This window comes from Manis javanica, chromosome 3 (genome assembly GCF_040802235.1).
Source record: "Manis javanica isolate MJ-LG chromosome 3, MJ_LKY, whole genome shotgun sequence".
NCBI lineage: Eukaryota > Metazoa > Chordata > Mammalia > Pholidota > Manidae > Manis > Manis javanica.
Window position 1 is genome coordinate 180,410,437 of NC_133158.1, and position 18,184 is coordinate 180,428,620.

The 18,184-nt window shown below is 44.8% G+C and overlaps 1 protein-coding gene across 4 annotated transcripts in view; it reads left to right on the forward strand.

The window, feature by feature from the left end:
* ULK4 (unc-51 like kinase 4) overlaps positions 1 to 18,184 on the forward strand; it is a 735,705-nt gene that overhangs the window by 641,308 nt on the left and 76,213 nt on the right. The window contains exons 37-38 of one of the 4 annotated variants that reach the window (XR_012129584.1): positions 3,605 to 3,833; positions 9,031 to 17,975. The exons of 2 other annotated variants lie outside the window; for them this stretch is intronic. The gene's annotated coding sequence lies outside the window, so the exon portion shown is untranslated. Of the gene's footprint in view, positions 1 to 3,604; positions 3,834 to 5,932; positions 8,396 to 9,030; positions 17,976 to 18,184 lie in introns of those variants that run through there. One more of the 4 variants, XR_012129583.1, reaches the window with a different exon arrangement.

Below are 18,184 nucleotides of genomic sequence, written 5' to 3' on the forward strand. Positions count from 1 at the left end.
GTGGCTGTTGGCCAGGTGCTTCTTTTCCGCACTTGAAACAAGCTACTGGGGGGGGACTTGTTTGTGGAGGGGCGCCCAGGTTGTGGTTTTATCAGCTGAGCCAACATCTGAAAGTTGGCCTGATCAGCCTTTTGTTTACGTCATTCTTTCTCCTCCTCGTGGTTATGGAAGACTTTAAAACACTGTTAGGATCTCAGTCTGCGGGGTAGCGGGGCCCTGGTCTAACTTTTTGAGTTTAGCTTTAATGTTGGGGTAGCTTTGAGCTAGGAAGTATGTCATAAGGACATGTCTTCTGTCAGGTGTTTCTGGGTCTAGGCTTTATACTGTAATATTGCTTGAGTGAGTCTGTCTAAGAACTCAGAAGGAGTTTCCTCCCTCCTTTGAATTATGTCTTGGAGCTTTTGAAAATTGACTACTTTACGAGCTGCCTTTTTCACACCTGCTATTAAGCAGCAGGCGAAGATATCTCGAGAGTGGAGACCGATGGCGGTGTTATGATCCTAGTGTTGGTCTTGTTCAGGGACAGCGGTGGGGCCAGAGGGATAGGTGGGGTCAGTCCTGTGGGTTTCAGTAGCATGCATTTGGGCGAAGTCCCAAACTTGTCTATGCTCTTCAGGAAGTAGGGTATTGGCCAGGAGCATGAAAATGTCATGATGTGAGAGGCTGTAAGACTGGAAGGGCCATTGAAACATCATGGGATCAGTGGAAAAGGAACAAAGGCATTTTTCAAGTTGGGCTAAATTCCCTAAGGAGAAAGGTACGTGAACTCGCACGATGCCTTCGGGTCCCGCCACCTCTCGGAGGAGGGCGATAATTTGGGGAGGCCTGCGGGATCCAGTCTGAGGGGGACTGAAGGGTTCTGGCTCAGTCTGTGGGGGAGAAACAGGTGATGAGGGCAAAGATGGAGGAGGCCCCCGGGACCTACTTAAAGGGGGGCTGGAAGGCTCAGGCTCAATCTGCGGGGGAGGGGCAGAGGAGGGGGGCGAAGGCATGGAGGTGAGATGGGGGAGGAGATGGTGGGGGAGGAAGGGGGAAGGGCTGTTGTAGGAGAAGAAGGTAGCTATTGGCCAGGTGCTGGGATTGGGGGAGGGGGCAAGAGGTGATTGGGCCTCGGGTGATGCCAGCGGGAACCGGAGACCCGGAAGAGAAGCAGGGAGTTCGCCATCTTACGGGTGGGGGCCCTTCAGATTCTAATAGTACTCTTGTTGTATAGGGTTTTTGTGAGGATCAAATGAGTTCTTCCTGCAAAAACAGAACAGTGCCCAGCCCGTGGTAGGTACTATCTAGTGTTAGCTCTATTGTTTGTATTATCTTTGGATCTTCAGTGACATCTTCTACACTAGCCTAAATCAAGTGGGCATTCATCAGACCCCCATGTCCCCTGGCAGGCAGCAGACCCATACCCACTCCCATTTCATGAGTGCATTCAGCAAGCAAGCTCTGCGCTGGGCCCTGGGCACAATGAGGAGCAGACACAGGTCCTGGTCTCCTGTCTCAGGGAGTCTCAGCCCTACCCTGTTGAGCTATGGGACATTGGTGTCTGCTCTAGGAGAACAGACAATGAGGCAAGCGGACCAAACGCGATCTGTAGCTTTATCTCACTGGCTTCTTCCATGCCGAGCTGTTGGGGCCTTCCTGGCAGCCCAGTGCCCCAGTGCTCGGGGGCATTCTGCCCCACACATCACTGGCATCTTCTCAGAGTCAGCTCAAAGCTGCTGACTGGGGCTGCTGCTTATTCTCTCCAAGACACAGTTCTTGAAGAGGCAAGGTTTTAATTTAAGATCTAAGTATGAGTCTTCACTCTACATACACTGAGGAACCTTGGGCAAGTTACTTCTTTAAACGGTCTTTTCTTTATCAGTAAATGAGATTATAGCATCTGCCCCATAGGTTACTATGGCTCAATGTTTACCCAAATGTCCTCACACATTCCAGGCTTTTGGGGTAGCCACTTAGTCTCCAGATAAAGTGACTCACACGCCATAAGGTCCCGCACTCCCCCGTGGTTGCAGAGGGTGCCTGAGAAGTGGAAGGGACTCGGATTCTCAGGTTGCTTGTGCCCCAGTCCCTGCTTAATGCTCCTGCCCCTTCCCTCCCTTGCACAAAGCTTGGACCTGGGTCTCCCTCAGCCTGCTGCCCTCTGCCTTGTCTCCTACCCCCGACTTGCCCCTGTCACTGCAGTACTCCCTAGGCTGCTGGCTCCCGTGGGCTTTGCTTGGTTTCATCTTGCCTTCCGCCCTGATCCTGTCTTCCTTGTGGACCATCTAGACCAGAGGAACTTTTTTAGCTCACAAAATTACATCTTTATTTTTATTTTCTGATTGTACAGGTAACATACAATGTTCAGTCATAGTAATCCAAGTATTATAGAAATGACTGGGAAAATTAAAAATCCCAGAAAAAGAAATCATAGTAAACATACTGTCCTACCACTGCCCTTTTGCACTGGTTTCTATGACATGGAATTTTATATCTGGTAGGTCTACAATTAATAAATAGTAAAGACATAGTTTTTCTGATGTTGTGATTTAGAATACTGTTCCATCCTCAGACCTCTATGAGTGATTTGATCAGAACAGTTAAAATAACTGAGAAGTCAGAGAAAGGGCACTAGATAAGATACATCTGACTATAACAAGTCAGTTGTATTCCTGCCAGGCAGCTACAGGTTCTGTCCATGTGTCTGACATCACAGGGACATCACATTTCAGTGTCATGTTAATAGGACCTAATGCTTTTTGAGTGATTCTCTTTCTTTCATAGAAAAACATGTGAAGTCATAGTAGAGTTTGGCAAAGAACCCAGGAACAGAGCCCCTACATGGTGGCCTTTAGATCTGGACAAAAATTTAATTATGAGGGCCATGTCCTATTTTTCATCTTAGCAAGGTAAGAATGAAAAACAATGTAAATTGCCTATAAGGAAAAATTACTTGATAGGTAAATGAAATATCCAGGTGTTCATCTAAAAGAGGCTGTCGGGGGACTCTCTTGTCCCCTCCTGGTGTGAGCCGGGAGCTCTGTCCTTTCACTTTATCTCTAAATAAAAGCCTGTACCGTGCTCTCCTAAATAAATAAATAAATGAATGAATGAATGAATGAATGAATGAATGAATGAAATAAAAGAGGCTGTGGGACATCCTTGAGGATAGAAATATGGTTCACATAGCATACATATTTGTTCATAAATTTTCTGTTCTGAATTTGATGATATTTTTAAGCTGGCTGTTTCATTTTAGCATATAGCCAGTAATGAATCAAAGTGTGAAATGGGAGACAGTGCTAGTTAAACATTTATACCAGCCCTACCCTGTCATTTCTGAAATTATTAAAATGTAATGTTTTTATATGAAATCATTATAAATTTATAACAGGCCTAATGTGTGGTGACGCACTGTTCCAGTGGCTGTGAATCACTATTCTGAATTTCGGGAGGCAGATGCTCTCTCTGAGCAATGGTGCTGGGTGGTCAGTCCTCACAGGCGGGGTAAGGCTGTGCCTTCTAATTTGCATGAAATATGAGTGCTGATTATACAGTTGGATTTGAGACCTTCTAAAATATTTTTCCCAAGCAACAATTTTGACAGTCAACTCTTTTACAACAGGAAGTACTGACTGATTGTGATGACTGCCCTGGAGACTTTCTACCTGCAAATCTCTGTTAAGAATGTATCCACAGAGTCAGTGACACTGTAAAACACCACTGAGTCTCAAGATGGTTGAAGTAACTGGGCTGTAACCAGAAATTAGGTTCCACAGGGCTTCTGCCAAGCCCAAGGGCATTCTTAGGCTTGGGGTTGGGATTCAACCAAAGATTGGATCTGTCTTCTTCAGGTGAGTCTTAGATGTGGAGGGACCAGGTGTTTCCATTTCCTGGGTGATTGAAGAGTACTAGGAATGCCTCAAAATATATTTCCACCTCAGTGTATCTCTGTCTTTCAAGTTCTCCCTGGAAGTCACCATAAGTTTCTAGAATTCCACCACTAGAGGTCTTTCTTTGGGGAAGAAGCCCTCATTAATAGGCAAGCACTCTGGGAAAGGTTAGGTCTTTACCCTTGGCAGTTAGTTTCTTTGCAAAATGAGTTTTCTAGCTGCTTTCCAACATGGTAGAGAGCTGAGAACAGTTCTTTCAAGAATGATGAGCACAAAAGGATTATAGCAGTGCTTTGATACTTGTGTTGGGAGAAGGGAAAGAGGATGGCCCAGATCACTGGAGAGGGGTATCTATGAGGTAAGGAGGGGGTCAGCACACCATTCTTGATTTGCACAATATAAGAGAGGATGAGTGTTTATTTGGAGTTACATGTGTTTGTAATGAATACAGATTTAGAAAACAAATTAGACTCTAGTAAATGCAGTTTCTTTGGTGGGCAACTCTAAATCTAGCAGAGTTTGATCCCTCGGTGTCTGAGGGGGTCCTCATTGCCTGAGCTTCCAGGAGCTTTTTATAAGCTGACCCCTGTCAAGCTTCCGCCTGGTCCCTAAGTGAAAAGCAGAACACACAATGAAGAATACTCTGTTGTGTCTTGACCCCATAAAGCTCCCAGTCTTAATGGTCAAGGGGCATGTTACTATACAATATGTGGAATTTGAAGGTGAAATCAAGAAAAACTTCAACAAAAATATGAATTAACTGCAAGCATGGTCTGTAAATAAGATGGCTAGTTGAAATCCATTCTCCGGTGAAATCTCTGAGATAGCCAGAGAGGCCTGACATGTAAAGGATGCTAATCTCTGAAAACAGTGGGCAATAAAGCTTGGGCAAGGGGAAGTCTTGCCAAGTCACTCAAGCCTTCAATAAAAGGAGATGGGTCTTCAGGGTCTCATAAGGCCCCTCCGAATGAGGTCATGACCGCTGCACAGCCTCTGCTCAGCCTCTGTGGAGACTTGTAGGAGAAGGCGGACTGACACTGGCCAGCTATGTGGGAAACACAGTCATCCTCCCATATAACCTACCACTGGGCTACATATCTCAGGGTGCCTCGTGTTCAGGCTCTAGCCAGTGCTGTGTATGAGCACGTGTGTGACTTTTGCGTTAAGACTCCTTAGGAGATGAAAGTGCCTCTCCACCTTATCTTGACCCATTTACCAGCTGGGTAGAGTGCTCTGAGGCCCCCATGGGACAGTGGAGCCACAGGTGGAAGGAACATGTCTCTGAGGCACCAGGTAGCAGACTACCTTTGGAGCTTGCATTGAACTGTCTGTTAGAGGAGACAAAATAAACTTCTAGGGTGTTAGCCACTGAGATTTGGGTGGAGGGAATGGTGGGGACCACCTTTTACTTCATCTAGCATTATATCAACTACTGTAGTTGGTGTTATCCTATGGAAAGTTCCGACAGATTTCCTTGTTTTGCTTCAGTTATCATTAGCTTCATTTTAACACCCTGCCACTCCAGTTAATCAACTGCATCAATATAGCCATGTGCCTGTTTCACTGAGTAGAGCCTTATCTGGTTTGTACTCAGTAAGGTAGGTCAGTGCTTAGTGGAGCCAGGCCCTGCTTTTTTCAGCCAATGGGAACCTCCTGTCTACAGAGGGTTCTAAGATGAGAAGACCCAGCACAACTGATACCAAGCTTAGAATTTTTCAGAGTAAACAAGAGGCAATATTCCTGGGAGAAGCCAAAGCCCATTTCTTCTTAGATTCCCAAAGCCCAAAGAGGAAAGCTACCAAGTATTGCTGGCCTTGAAAGTAAGTCCAGCTGAGTAAAAGCACGGGAAGGAGAAGGCAAGAGGGTACCATGGATACACAGTAGGGAGAAGATGCTACTGAGCTACTTTGCTTGAGATTTGAAAACGCATTTGCCATGCTCTGCTGTGAGCTGGCCTTATTGAACATCAAGGGCTCGCACATTTCCCAGTTACCACACCTTAGGTTAGGCCTGAGCATCTGCCTGTCTCTGTGACTGACAACTTCCTGTTTGTGCTTTAGGCTCTGCAGAGATGAGACTCGGAACCTAGTCTAAAGGAGGAGCTTAAGCAAAGAGAAGCTGCACTGTTACAGGAGCAGAAGTTCCTGTGGTATTACTATTTTGGCTTCTTGGTTACCAGAGTCCTGTGCCTGGGGCCGGAGCATGGGGAGAATGAGCTCACACCTGATGGAGAGGGGTCCTGACAATGTGAAGGGGACAGAAAAAGCAATGCTTAATGGGTCACCCCAGCAGTGAGGGACATGAGAACTTGATACATAGTTTTAAGTATTCTTTTTTAACTGGTAGATCCCTTCTGAGACTCTCAGTAAATACAGTGGACCCTTAAACATCATGAGTTTGAACAGCACAGGTCCATTTATACATGGATTTTTTTGGAGATTTGGTACAATTCGAAAAAATTCTCCAACTGCATAGCCAAGAGATACTGAAAAAATTAAGGAGTCAGGTATATCATGAATGCACAAAATATATGTAGATACTAGCCTGTTTTATCATTTACTTCTATAAAATTAACAGTAGTCTATTAGTAGTTAAATTTTGGAAGAGTCAAAAGTTACACATGGGTGTGACTGTTGTGGGGATTAATACATTGTTCAAGAGTCAGCTGTGCAGTTATAAATACTAATAAAGTCAGTGGTGCCTTCAGGGATGAAGGAAGGGGGGGCAGTGGGAACCCTGGCAGGGGCAGCGTGGGGGTGTGACCCTCACCATTCCTCTGTGGCTATAGTGACGGTTGGAGTGTTTATGGGGGAGGAAGTCAGCGGTGCCTGAATCCAGTTGGTAACCAGGAGTCGAGTCAGAGGATGCCTGCAGCTGCGTAGAGCGTGAGGCCTCTGCTAGGTATTAGGGGAATGGTCCAGAGAATCCCAAGCCCCTTCTTCAAATACACAGGAGCAGTGTTTATCAATCTTTTTAAAAATTATGTACCAAAGGGAACCTTTTTCAGACATTTCTTCTAATTGCCTCTCCCTATGAAATTCCAATACCACATTACATATATCTCGTAGTCCTTTGAGGGCCACAAATTGTTATAGTGTCTCATTTTTAGTCCTGCCCCCACCAAGAGCCCCTTTTACCCCTTTGGAGTGATGTTGCCCTGTTGAGAACATGTCCTAGAACACCACCTGGAAAGGAGGGATGGCCAGGCCTCTGCCCTGAGGATAAGGATGGCCCCGGGAGGCACTTGTATGACCAACATTAGATGTGACAGGTCAAAAGCAGCACCTATCCGCCTAGTGTGGAGAACCTCCAGGGGGTACTGAAGAGGCTACATTTCAAAAGGCAGAAACTTGGATTTGTCCCAAGGGGAAGCCTTATCTTTAAGCAGCCAGTAAGGCTCTGTGGTGGCCCTGGGTTGGGCGGGGGGAAGTGCAGAGGGCTGTCTATAGCAGGCTGCTTGAATAAGAGGAGAAAGAATGAAGAAGTGCCCTGTCAAATGCCATCTACTCTGGAATGCCTGGAGTTTCTAATTTCTGATTATTTCAAAATACATCCTGGAGGAATTGACAATTATGCCATATTTCATTGACTTCAACTAGATGAAATTCCTGGTCTAGTCTATTTCTGGAAGCCAGGCCATGGCTTTTGTCCATCAGATGCATGCTGTTTCAGTGAAGGAGCTCCTGGTTTGACCCCTGTTGTGAAGAAGGCAGGGCCACTAGTCTCCACCTCCATATGCTCTAGCACCAGGCCTTCTGCCAATACTCCTGAGTCTTTCCTGCCACGCTAAGTTGTCTTTTAGGAGAGTGAAGGCCCTGACTCACCAGCTTCCAAAGGCATGTGTCAAGTGGTGACACAGGATATGAAGTTCCTCTCTCTGCTCTGAGTTCGCTTTCCAGAGAAGTAACTCTTGGGCAGCTTGACGCATCCACAGTCGGGAGCACACTGGCTCGGGGCAAGAAGGACGGCTGCTTTGGGAACCGCACAGAGGCAGTTTATCACGTGACACACTAGAGTTTTGTTCTGCTTTTGCCGTATGAATGAGAGAAATTTTTCATTAAGAGGTCCTACAGTCCCCATTACTGATGCTCCTGAGAAACCCTCAGCTTTTTGGACTGAGCTGTCAGCCCAGAAGAGGAGACTGGAGGCAGGTGTCCTGTGAACCTCTCTGTGCTGGAGGAAGGCCCTGCCACTTAGTCTCCAAAAGAAAAAAGCCTCGCCAATTTCTCTGCAAAAAGAAATCTGCACATGTCTGGCAGCACCACACAACAACTTGGAGGGCTATTCCTGCTCAGTGTCTTTAAAATGGAAATTCGATTTCTGGATCCTTTCTGTGATGTCAGAGTCAGCCCACTGAAGCAGACCTTGCCAAACACAAAGACACATCTTGAAAGATAGACTAAAGCACGAACCATGAAGTCATCACCAGAATACTAGACGGTTTGGGTGTTACTTGATGCAAGCCTAGCCTTGGTTACTATTAGAGCATGCCTCCCCTCCCACCCCCCACACACACCCCTGGCTATCAAACACCATGCTATAATTTCAGTTGCTAACTCTAAATAACATCAACTTCAAATTAAAGTTTATTCTGAAGCAGGATTACTTTTTGGTTTATATGCACAATAAGCACATAAAGAAGACAGTGAAAATACATAATCCTTTGTAAAGATTATTTCTGCATAAGGAAATAAACTTTCAATGAAATATAATTATATGAAAACTTCAGGTTTCTGTTTATGCACATTTTTCTGAAGAAATGATCCATAACTTTTATTTTATTAAAAAAGGCTCATGAATCAAAACAAAAAATAAGAAAAAATAAAAAACAAAAGATCAAAACACATTCCCCTCTGTAGGGGAGACAGAGACAGCCAAGTTAGAATATTATAAAATGATTCCTTCAACTTATACTTTTATTACCTTCTCAGGTTAAATATGAGATTGTTAAATATGTTGAATAGCAAGTTTGTGTAAAATATGGAAAATATCTATCTGTAAAGGAATGACTTTCACAAATCACATTTATCATAATGCAGTAGTAAATTATAAAATATATATTGTGTGCCTGGAAATATACCCATGAAATAGCATAGCGAGTTTATGTCCATATTAATAATGGCAAGGTGGACAAAATAATCTACATCTTATTTTTCAGAAAGATTTGTGTGGCCTTGACAGTCATGCCGTGGTGATATTTCCTTCACTTTACACTGGAGAAAAACTACATCAAGAAAAATTACGCTGTTTCATTCAGAGTAAGAATAAAATATCTCAGGCCCTATATTCCATAGCAAGACCCCTCCCAGCAGAAACCTACATGCCTTATATATGTGCTGGGAGCTCCAATGGGAAATCCTTTTTGTGTTTATATTTGATAAATAGGGTGAGACCCTATTCCAGTTTTACCTGACTTTGCTTTTCCTAGAGTTCAGTTCTACCTGAGGGGCAGGACTTGAGAGGCTGATGCTGCTGCTTATTACCAACACTACTATTACTACCACCACCATTACTAATACTACCACCACTACTATTACTACTATTACCACCACCACTACTATTACTACTACAACCACCGCTACTACTCTACTACTACTGCAGGTCTCTCTCTCTCTGCCCGTGAAATGTAGGGTGTTGCTGAATGGGGCCGTTCCATGCTGGCCTTTGAGGAAGGTGCAGGGGTTGGGGTTGGAGGAATTTGGCTTAAGTCACCCCAGGCTGATGGGATTTAGAGGCCAACTCTCAGGAACCAACCTAGATAACAAGGCTTCTGTAAAGATGACCCAGAGAGCTGTAGTCTCTAAGCAAACATTATACAGCAAGTATATAATTTGCTCCCTGTCAAGTTGCAAGAGTCTGTGACTGCCTCTTGGGAGTTATACTAGTTATGGGTGGATGATGAGGCAGTGTTTTTATAGTTGTGAGAAAACTAAGCTTTGTAAATGATACACTGGGAGGAGGGGTATACAGTGAATTGAGTTAGGAATGCAGCCTTCCAGCTCATTCGACCTTTAGTAGGGCCTGACCTCTGGACATCCTCTGGTCTTCCAGACATGCTTCCAGCACTTCACACCGAAGATATCCACCATTCCCTTCTCTGTCTGCACCTGTATCTGAGAGACTGACTTAGAGAAGTGTGACCCTCTCAGATCACAGCCTTAACAGGGCGCTTGGGTTCCTGGGGTCTCTTGGTTTGGGGTAACCTTCCACAAGGTGTTCACTTCTCCGGAGTTACAGAGCTTCCTGAGTCTTAAGGACTGGCCCTCTTCAGCAAGGCACAGCCAAACACTGTTCATACCTACTGATTCAGATCATGCTGAATGTAATAGGTGAGTAAATTCATGATGGAGCAGCTGTCCAGGAAATACAGGCATTATGCAGATGTGGGGGTCCTCTGTTGACCTCTTGATTTCTCCTGCTGTAAAATGAACAATGCTCAAAAGAGTTTCATGTGTACATTACCCTTGTTTTCCTGGGGCTTGGTTATATTTATCTCTCTAAGAATATAATGTTCTTGAGACAGCATAGGAATGGGACTAGACTTTGGAGGCAGAAGAAATTTGGGGTTCTCTGAGCTCACTTAGCCTCTGTGACCCCCATTCTTCCTCTGTAAAGCAGGGATTCTAGCATTGTTTTGAGAAATAGAACACTATAAGCAAAGCATGTGAACAAAGCCTACCATTTTGCAGACAGGTGAATGGTAGCTTTTTGCCTTGCCCTCTGGGATGCTTTGTTTCAGGAGCCAGAGATGCTGAATTGTGTTTGCTGGTGGTGAGTGCTACACCTGTGCCAAGACGTCATCCTTTCACATTTGTGATCTTACTCTTCCTTGAGCCTCCTCTCAGTCCATTTACTTTGTTAACTGTTGTTAAATCAGAAAATCTGCCAGTTCACATCTTCCTGAGCCTAACTGCTCATGTAGTGAACAGGTATTGATGCCTGTTGTACATCAAGGAGCACACTAGGGTTCACCCTGACCTCTGTGAGCCTAGCGTAAATGGCACAAGTAAGGCAACATGGTCCATGTACTGGGATGATTGTATTGGAAAGAGAGGCTCCTTCCCTGGAGATACTGGGGCAGGTTTCTTAGAGAAAGTGGTATCTGATATGAGTTTGAAACATATGTATATGATTTGGACATGCAGATATAGAGGGAAGAGCATTCCAGAGACTGGGAACAGCATGAGCAAGAGAGTGTGGAGGCAGAAAAAGGAGAGCCATGTACAGGGGAGGAAGGGAAGTTTGACGTGGAGTGTGAAAGGCATGAAGGGAAGAGGAGAAAGAAATGAAGTTGGCAAATGAATCAGAGACTGAGCAGGAAGGGCTTGGCTCTTTCTGGATTTTTGAGAGCTAGGGAAAATGTCTTAATTGCTTCCTACAGTTTTGTAGCCTGTCACTTTTTTTTAGACTGTGAACATTATACTGAAAGTACTCAAAGTAAGATTTCTATGTTTTATGATTTGTCCAGAAATGAAGAGAGATTTTGCATGCTAAAGACTTGAAAGCAATATACACATAAGTCTAGTTACCACATGTGTAACTTGGGATTGAGTCTTCTACCGGGAGAAACTTTAAAGCAGACACAGTGTGCCTTTGAACTCAACTAGAGCTGCAGTAATGACACTCTTAGTTAGTGCCTGTTCAGAAAAAAAAACTATAAATCTTGTGAATTCTGTGATTTTTTTTCTTAAATACTTGTTCCTATGTCTAAAAAGGGGGAGATTCTAGTGACTAAATTCTGTAATTGAACTGCTTTGAAGATAGATCCTGAATAATGACTCTTATATTACAGGTTATTTTTAAGCTGTTAGGAAAGTTGGAAGCTCATCAGAAAAAGCAGGGAGTCTGTATGTGACAGGCACTCACATCCAAATGGCGACTCACATTTTTTTGTCACGTTCGATGCTGCATACTTAAACATACTTGGAACATTATTTTCTAAGTGAATTATTTTAGAAAAAGAAAACTCAGTGATATAGTATCTCTGCTGGCTGTCATCTTTTTCAGTTATTTTAACTTAAGGTTTATTTTCCACAGCACACACAAAAAATGTATTTCTTCCTTATTAATTTTGCAGTTTTTATAAAAAGCCATTCACAGTGAAAATGAACATAATCCAAAAGCTTGAAAATATTAAACTATTTTTAAATAGTTTAATATAAAAGACATCTAAAAAATTAAATGGCAGGATTCTTCCTCTTCCCTTTTCAGACTCCCTCCCTCCCCACATCTACCTCAGATGTGCCTCTTAAGGCAAGAGTTTCCACTTTCTGAGCACTAATGGGACCTCTGAGCTCACCTTCTACACAGGAGAACTAAGGGCTTCAGTATACCGCAAAGGGTGGAATCGATGCCATCGAGGAGCAGTCTAATCACCTGTGAGGCCTGTGCAAGAAGGAGATGGCTGGAACCTCGGAGAGGCAGGGAAAGTCAAGTCCTGATGTAGCGGGTGTCCAGGTGTAAGCAGTGGGCCATGTAGAAGATGACCAAGAAAGAACGTCCCAGTTCAAGCTTGTGCTGTGTCCTCAGTGCATCAGGTGACCCGCTCAGTAAGCATTCATCGGCCCCCTCACGAACGCCCCTTACTGCCCTCCTTATGCCCACAGCAGGTGCCCACTGTCCTCAGGATAAAGCCTGGAGTCTTGACCCTGGCTTTCGAGGTACCTGCTGACTTCTTCTCATCTCTCCCGTGTTGCCTCTCCCCCATCCCTCCTCACACACGCACTGCAGCATCTCCGGCCACTGATAGTTCCCTTCATCGGCCATACTTTTGCCCGCCTTCGGCCTGTTCCTTTCCCTGGAGCCGTTCCCCCAGCCCTACTTCTCACTCTCACCTTTTCTCCTGGAAAATCCCTGCTCTCTCTCTAGGTCTCAGTGTACAACATTTACTGACCAAAGTTGGCTAACATGCTGTGCTTACCCCGTGGTAGCATTTCAGAGACTGTCATGCTCAGTTTCCGCATGTGTTGAGGGACTGTCTTGTTCACACCCCGCTAGCATTTATCAGAATGTGCAGAACACATATAGGGGACACTTAGATAAGGAGGAGGAAACGGAGGGGAACAGAGAGAGAACTGAATTCCTGCAAGGAGTTGAGCCAGCCACTGGGACTAAAACATAAGTTAAAAAAAAAAAAATCCCATTGCCCACAAGGAGCTTGCAGCCCAGTGGGGAAGAGAGATTCATACTAAATTACTATAACTACAGAGTGAGAAAACATCTGATAGTGGTCTAAACGAATGTCATGCCCCCTCAGGGCAGCCCCTGGGTGTGAGGGTGAGGCCTTGCTACAAACGTCAAGGTCAGGTTGGGAGCAGGTGCCTAGGCCAGCCCAGACAGTCGGGTGATGAGGTTGCCCTGGAGGGATGCTGGCTACTGAGGTGGCCATCTAGTCACAGGTGGCCCCAGGACCCACCTTACTTCTCTTGACATTTTTGCATCAAGCCCATGCTTTGTGCAGGGCTGGTCTGAGGCTCTCTGTGCTTGCACACCCCAAATCACAGAAAAGCCTAAGGGCCACCCTCTCCTATGCAAACAGGGAGGGCAGCTTTCGTTCACCATTGGTATTGTTCTGAGGAGCTGCTGAGGAAAGGTTCCCTCTCCACCCAGAGCTAGCCCAGCTTCAACAGAAGCTCTGAGGCCATAATAAAGAATGGGGTGGGCAAGTGTATACAAAACTTATCAAACTTGGGCATTAACTAACGTTATCTTGTTTGAAGAGCTTGAAAATATAGAGCTAATATAAAGATGCTCAAAGTCCTGTCTAAGCTGGTCACTGTTTGTCATGTGAATTGTGTAAAACAGAAGAGAACACATTATCACTGCTGCAACTCCTCACTTCCCACTAATGTCCCATCAGTATTCTCCAAACGAGGCTTGGGGTGGGAAAGAAGAAGATCGTTAGCGTTAGGCTGTGGGAGAAGCTTCCACAGTGACAGAGGTTTATCTGTTGTTATGTACGATTACAGTGTGATGAGACCTTGTGAAGATTCAAATTAAAACAAGACCACAGCTTGTGTGTGGTTTACTTTTTGGTTCATTTGACTCTTTATTAGGCAGGAGCTGCTTGTATATTTCTTATATGACTTTAGCTGTAATAACAGTAGCAACATCCTACTTATTAGGGGCCTTTAGATCAGCTTTGACTGCAACATAAACAAGGAAAATCTTTTAGAAACCTCAGGCTCAATAAAACTCGGGGTGGAAACATTAGATTTTAGGGCAAGTACAGTAGCCTGGTGGACAGCCCCTTCCTCTCCATTCTGATCTCTTTCTCATGGATGCAGAGTGGCCCATGTTTGCACACTAAACTCAAATGGGGGGCTTGAGTCTGAACCCTCAACTCATTAATATAATCTCCCTATACACTTCTATTCTTAACATTGACCAAGAACTTGAAAGGAAGGAGAAAAACTTATTAAACCATCATGGCAGTTTATTCCATTTCATCCACATCTTATCACAAACCATATACAAAGTTTTCTTCTCCAACAATTACTTAATTTAACATAGCTGCTAAAGTTTTGTGCTTTCATGGCTTTTAATAGAGCAAAATTTGTTTATAAATAGTTCAAAAAATATTCTTCTGATATTTGAGACTATTACAGATGCTTCAGATTCTGTTTCATTTCTAAAACAATATGAGAAAAAAAATTCTAAAGTGCATTATTGCAGTTGATTTAGTTATTTGTGTTGATCATCTGAGAGGTAAACATTATCCTGTACAGGGAAATAAAAGGTGGGGATGCTTAGCACTGCTTTCTGCCATGGAGCCCGCAGGACTCCAGAAAGCCAGGTGTCCTGATGGCAACCCCCAGCCCATCTCTTGTTCTCCAGCTAGCCTCCACTGGAGGGTGCAGCCAACTTCCTCCAGCTGATCCTCAGGAAGATCAGCCCTGAGTTCGAAGAGCAGAGATGGAGGTGCTGTCTGCCCCCAGGAGCAGACCATGGAGTGGGGAGTGGCCAAGGAGAGCAGCTTATATCTGCCGCTCGCGTGTGTCTTTGCTCAGCCCTCCTCCTATGCCAGACACTGCTACCTGATGGCGATTTTAGGAGACCTCTGACCATGAAGCTGGCAGGAGAATAGAGAGAAAATGAAGATTTGGAGGGATGAGGTGATTTCAGAGTTTCTCCTTTCCCTCTTGTAGAGGGAGTTGTAGAATTTATAATAGAGGCAAATAACATGCTTGGTGTGGATGGTGAGGCATCCTTTTGCAGTCAAGGTTATGATACAGTGGTAGTGATGGTTCCAGGGCCAGGGTTTCTCTGTGTAGCAGCTGTTCCGGTTCAGGCAGATTCCCAGGCCCAGGCAGGCTCTCACAGGTGCATGGCTGAGGCCGTTGCAGCTCACCTGGTTCGTTTTCATTGTGTGTACTGTGCTGCTCCTTGGCTGGCCCCTCCAGAGAGCCATTGCCAAACAAAATCATGGTCTCAAACTATGTACTTTTTGTGGACTGGGCTTAGCCCTCCCTCTTGTCACTTTCTGGAACAGCCAGTTATGGCCACAATCACACATAGCACAATAATATTCACACCACCCCCAGTGCTCCACAGTGTCATATCAATGAGCATTTATTTCTTGATCACGTAGCTGCAGGTCAGCTGGGTTCCGCTGATCTGGGTAGGCTCAGCGACTTGTGGCCCAGTCCACAGGTTGGATTCAGCTCTGCTCCATTCCTCAGGCCCATTAGACTAGTCAGAATAAGGTCTTCTCAAGTGGCAGAAACACAAAAGACCAAATCTGGCCATGTGAGGACATTCCAGGCTTCTGTTCATGTCTTGTCTATTAATATTCCATTGACCAAATCAAGTCACAGGCTTGAGTCCAAAATCAAGAAGTATATCTGCTTGCTGTGAAGCCAAATCACATCCCATGGCCAAGCCCAAGTCAATATTTGTTGATAAACAACATAAACTATCACACCATCAGAGGCCCTAGCCACATAAGATAAATTCCATACCAGGCTGGTTTTTTCCTCTCTTACTGGTAATGCTGAAACATAACCCTGCCTATGCATCTGAAGAATCTGAACACCTTGAAGGTACAACTGGGGCACCTGTGGGACAAGTGAGGACTTACATGTCAGAGGATGTTATAGACTCTTAATCCAAAGGGAGTGCCAGTTATGACACTGACCTGGCATGCTCCCAGCAGTAGGAGGATGCACCAGGCTTCCTTTTGGAAATCTGAGTGGGCTGGTTCTACGCTCAGCTTAGGAGCCATCCTCTTACCCCATCCTGGGGTATTGTCTGCACAAACATCTGTCTCCTCCAGTAGGCTCCACTTTCCTTAAGAGGAGCAGCTTGTCCCTTTGTTCTGTTTCCACCTCAGCCCCATCCAGTTCTATAAAAGATGCCCAGGGAACACCTGTAAAATGGTAGGAACTTCAACTTTGCTCTGCAAATAGTTACCAGAATGACCTTGGGTTTCTTTTCACATCATTTTAATCATAGCACATTAGAGATGAAAGGACATTTAGAGGTCATCTAGTCCAGCCCTGTGCAGTGGACCTTTCTGCAGTTGGAATTGTTCTGTATCTACACTGTCCAGGAAAGTGGCTCTATTGCCGTGCTTCCGTATCTGCCCTGTCCAACATGAATAGCCACTGTATCACACTCTGAATTTTTCCAGTGGAACTGAGAACTGAATTTTAATTTTATTTAATTTTCATTAATTTGGATTTATACCTAAATAGCCACATGTGGCTAGTCATTACTGTATCGGTTAGCATAGATCTAGTTAGTCCCTCATTGCCTCAGAGTAGACACTAGTAGATATTTCTTGGATGAATGAAGGAGAAAGTGAGAAATGACCCCCCACCAAGGTCACACAGCAAACTGGTGGAGAAGCCAAAACTAGACCCTGAGATGTGGACCTGGGTACTGCCCGACACCGTGCCACCTCCTCAAGGCCTGCAACCGTTTGCCTTAGTTTGGCCTCACTTCTGTACTTGTAACATTCTAACAATATCTGAATACCTAATGGTCAGTTAGGTGGGGGAAAAAAAGAACTGAGAAACAAAGCTATTTTTCTGTCTTTAGTAATTTGAAGAGTAAGCATTGAAAACTTAATCAAATATCAAATGATTTTTACACAGTAGAAATAATATATACTTTCCATCCAAATTAAAACACAGGCTCTCAGCAATTTAATTATGCAAATGTAATATAAGCAGCAGTGAAACTGTTGTATTGTTTGGAATGAAGATTGATAAGCTAAAATTTCCAATGACATTTTCCTTTTTAATTCCCTCTTTTGGCTAATATTATGCTGATTTTCATGTACCACTTAGGTGGATACTTTACTTCTTTGTGATAAGTGCCTATACAAATTTATGTAAATAATGCTAAACACTGTTGAGAAAAACAGCAGCCATCACCTGCCCTGCTGCCCACAAGGGTCAGGCGACAGTGCTGGGTGGGTCTGTCGCTGTGAATGTGATTAGACACACGGGAAAGCAAAGCTGCTGTGTTCAGAAAGGGCTGCTTTCTTCCAGCTGTATGGAGGATTCTAAATCCCAAAGTGTTTCCTCCACCTGTGTTCTAAGGATGGTCCAAAGGGAAAATTGAAGCGTACAGCCCCACCTCAGCAGAGGCGCTTGGCCTTTACAGGGTGGGCCCTTAGGAAGAGACCCTAACCTGGGGATTTGTTTATGGAGGAAGTGTTCCCAGGAGAAACGGAAGGGGATGGGAGACACAGGACTCCGGAGGGAAGAAAGCCAAACGAGAGTAGACTCTCAGGCAGTCCTGATGACCGTGGCTTTATCCTGATTCCACAGGCAACACTGGATATAAGTGACACCTCAGAATTTGGCTCCACTCAAGACCCGGGCATGAGGCTTTCATACAGGGCACTCCGGTCAGTCACTGGCTAGAGTCGTGTAGTGGGATGTGAACCCAGGTGCCTGCTTGTAGCTGGCACCTCCACCTCACTGCTGCTTCTCCAAAGCACACACAAAGCATCTCTTCCCTGGAGTCCCCTTGGGGCCCTTGAGAGCTCCCTGGTGCATTATGTCCAGGCAGCTGGGACTTTTTTCTTACTGGTTTTTATTCCATCAGCTTACATTGCTATTTTAACAGCAGTCTTCAGAGTTTTAAACAGTAGAGGGAATTTATAACAAGGCCAGTGAGGAAGATGTTCAGATCAAGAGAGCATATCAGAAATCTAGAAATAAAGATTTGGTGTTTTTTCTCCAGCATCTGGAAATCTCCTTATAAAGCCTGGGAATGCTGTAGTGATGCCCGACCTTCTCATGGCCAGAATGTTCCAGGCTCAGTCTCTGGGCACCGAGTCCCCAGCATGCCACCCGCCC